Raw genomic sequence first — 4,109 nt, 5'->3', positions numbered from 1 at the left:
ATTCTGGGCCAGCTTTAGCTCTGAGGCTTGGCTCCAGCTCTGAGGCCTTGGCTGCTGAAAGCAGGTATCTGGTTTGTTTGGGTTCTATAATTGTAACACTGTAGCGGTCCTGCTCACTCCAGCTCTGAGATCCCAGCTGGCTGAAAGCAGGCATCTGCGTTTGTTCTATAACTGAAACAATGTTGCGGTCCTGCTGGCTGAAGCCCGGCTGGCTGAAAGCAGGTTTCTGGGGTTTTGTTTAGCTTCTATATTTGTAACAATGTTTCTTAAACTGCAAGCTCAGAGGCCGGCAAGGCAGGCGGGGAACATTGGCTTCCTCCGTCACTGAAGCAAGCAAGCCTCCTGTTCGCTTCAAGCTGCCTGGCTGCTGGCCGCCATCTTGGTTGGCAGTTAATTTGCATATCGCCCTGATTAGCCAATGGAAAGGGTAGCAGAGGTACGGCTAATTACCATGTTTCTCTATTATTAGATAGGATAATTATACCACATGACCCAGCAATTCCACTTCTAAGTATTTATCCAAAGGAAAAGAAAACACTCAAAAAGATATCTGCCCCTTGCCGGTTTGGCTCAATGGCTAGAGCATAGACCTGCAGACTGAACGGTCCCAGGTTCTATTCCATTCAAGGGCACATACCTCAGTTGCAGGTTCAATGATCCCCAGCCCTGGTGGGAAGCGTGTGGGAGGCAACCAATCAGTGTCACTCTCACATCAATGTTTCTCTCTCTCTCTTAAATTATTTTGTTGTACACCAAAAACTGATATGTATTGCCAATTATATCTCAGTTCTTTAAATTATATAATTATTCCCACCTAATTCATGACAGGTCCTGAGATAGCTACTGGACTGGAGCCTCTCCTTTTAAAGAAAATGCAGAGACAAATGAAAAAGAAAAAAAACAGAAGGAAAAAAATACTTATAAAAATGGTAGACTCAGTTCTAAATAACAAACATATACAAAGGTAATACAATAGAGGGGGTAATGTATTTGCAAAAGTAATACAATAGAGATGACATTCTGCTGGAAGCATCAGAGAAGGCATCAGACAAGAACTGTCACTAAAGGAGTATGCTAGGAGAACAACGGGGGACATTACAGCGGAAGGCACAGAGGTTTTGAAGAGGAAGCTACAAGCAGTTCAGTGTTGCTGGAATATGTCTGCGTAGGAGTGGTTGGTGAAATAGATAAGTGTGCAGGAGATGTATCACAGAGGACCTCATGTTCCCAATTTTGGATTTTATTCCATAATTGAGACAGAATTGCTGAGCAAGTAAGTTTTGCATTTTAGAACAATAACTCTGGTAGCAGCAGAAAAGTTGGATTGAGATTAAGTAAATTGAAATTGGAAACTGACATGGTTGTGTTCGAAAGAGTTGAGGCAAGTCTGAATTTGGGCAGTGGGAAAGGGATGGATTTCAGAGATGCTTATGAGATGGGGCTTGATTGCTGTGGGAAATGAAGCAGAAAGGGAAATCAAGGATGACCTTCAGGTTTCTCTCAAGGAAAAAGAGAAGACTGGCTCAGAAGAAGACGGCACAAAGGTGAGAGGGACCTGCTAAAGAAGGAATGGACCCTCTTGTCCCACCCCCAAAAGAAGTTTTTTCTTTTCCCTAAAATTATTGAAACAAATTTTACATAGGCACTTTAAACTTAACTATAAAGCTGAAAAGATGTGATTTTTAAATGAACATAGTTAGATGAAACTACTTAGTCTTTTATCTCTAGGCTTATATGTGCCTATCAGTGGTTCTCAACCTTCCTAATGCCGCGACCCTTTAATACAGTTCCTCATGTTGTGGTGACCCCCAACCATAAAATTATTTTCGTCGCTACTTAATAACTGTAATTTTGCTACTGTTATGAATCGTAATGTAAATATCTGATATGCAGGATGTATTTTCATTGTTCACAACCCACAGGTTGAGAACCGCTGGAATGAATCACACTGTTGCCAAAGGAAATGGGGTCCTTTCATGGGGTCAGAAGAAAAGCATTTCCAGCCCTGGCCAGTATTTCTCAGTGATTAGAGCGTCAGCCTGCACACCCAAGGGTCTTCAGTTCAATTTCTGGTCAAGGGCACATACCTGGGTTGCAGGTTCAATCCCCAGCCCAGCCAGGGTACATGCAGATGGAAACCAATTGATATGTTTCTCTCACATCGATGTTTCTTTCTCTCTCTCTCTCTCGCAGGCGTGCTCTCTCTCTCTCTCGCAGGCGTGCTCTCTCTCTCTCTCGCAGGCGTGCTCTCTCTCTCTCTCGCAGGCGTGCTCTCTCTCTCTCTCTTTCTCCCCTCTCTTTCCCTTCCCCTCTCTCTAAAAATCAATGGAAAAAATAACTTCATGTGAGGATTAACAACAATAAAAAGCATTCCAGGGACCCATGTGTGGGAGGTAAGGTTTCTTGAGGTTGAAATGGAAGGCTTCCCCCAGATTCCTGGGGTCTCATTTCTGTCTTTCCTGTTGTGAAAAAAAAAAGTTCAGCCTTGTTTTCATCAAGCCCAGAACAAAGTCCAGTGTCCAAAAATTCTGTGTCATGCCAAAGTTTAGTCCAGTTCTTCCATATCTGTCCCCAGCTGGCTAGCGTAGTGTCTCTGGTTGGCACAGCATTGCTGTACCCAGGCTAGCATTTGGGGCCTGGACCCCAGGGGGCTGTTAGGCCCACATGGCTGTTATGAAGCGAGAACACACAAGCATACGGGCAAGCGTGTGTCACCAAGGAAGAGAGAGAAGGGCCGGGGGGGCTCCTTTGTTAGGCTGAGTATATTATCTCAGGCTTTGGAAGGACCAGGCATCCTTTCAAACTAACCAACCAACTTCCCAATCATTCAGGGGCTGGCATTGGGTCCTCCCCCTAGCCAATCCATTTTCTAGATTTCCCTGGGTTCAATGTTCCTTATCCAATCCAATCCTTTCCCAGGCTAGACAGACAGGCCTTTATGGTCACCATCATGGCTGCTACTGCCCATGCCTCAAAGTAGAAGCACCTCCCCCTGCACCATCCTAACTTCTACTAGGCATGTGCCTAGCAGAAGAATTTCTCCTTTATTGTTTATTCCTCCCTGCCATAACCGGGGCGAGTGGACCTGTTGTATCCTGGGAAGATTGGAAAGACGGTCCTTCCTACACAAGGGGACTGAGTTGTGTTAATCCCCTTCGTGAGGCAATGCTGGGATCCCCTGAGATGCCTATAAATGTTGCAACTTCCTAACAAAGCAGGCTCAGTGTCCTATTTAGCTCCCTAGTTTATTAAGCTTAATAATGTCTGAATCACTTTGCTCCCTTCCTTTATTAATATCTAGCTACCTAGGCTAACAATACAAGCTTATTTTTTCTTGAGCAATTATAAAATGTTTCCATTTTTAAATGGATATACAAATCTAATTTAAGAATATTTTCTTTCCTCAAATAGCAGTAAACTGTATAAGTATTTTTTAAAGTGATGATAGAAAGTCAAACACATTATCCTTATAGTAACCACATTCCAGTAGATGTTCACAGTTTCTAAAAAGAAGCACCCTCCTCGGCATCTACTTTCCTTCTAAAGAACTAACTGGCTAAGTGAAGAACAAACACAGCTATTCAAATTACAGCCAAGTAATCCACTTTCAAGATACTATTGAAATATCAAGATAATTACCAATCCCAGCTTTAATTATCAACTAATCTGGGGAAGAAAAACAAAAAAAACCTCTAAAAAATTCAGAAAGTCATTTTCTGTGCGTTCTGTAATTTAAAGAGGAGAAATTTGCAGCATAGATAGACCCAATCAAGATGAACCCAAAGAGAACCACACCTAGGCACATCATAATTAAAATGCCAAATGTTAAAGACAAAGGAAAAATCTTAAAGGCAGCAAGAGAAAGACAGAAAATTACCTACAAAGGAGTTCCCATTAGAATGTCAGCTGACTTATCAACAGAAACACTTCAGGGCAGAAGCAGCAAAATCTCAGACATTTCTCATAGTAATATGCTTACCAATACATTTCGACGGGCAAAGGAAACAATAAACAAATGGGACATCAAAATAAAATGCTTCTGCACAGCAAAAGAAGCCATCAACAAAATGACAAGAGAGCCCACTGCATGAGAGAACATATTTGCCAAT

The sequence above is a fragment of the Myotis brandtii genome, unplaced genomic scaffold (genome assembly GCF_000412655.1).
Source record: "Myotis brandtii unplaced genomic scaffold, ASM41265v1 scaffold479, whole genome shotgun sequence".
NCBI classification, from domain to species: domain Eukaryota; kingdom Metazoa; phylum Chordata; class Mammalia; order Chiroptera; family Vespertilionidae; genus Myotis; species Myotis brandtii.
The sequence above is the reverse complement of the archived record's forward strand: the minus strand, read 5'-3'. Positions refer to the sequence as shown.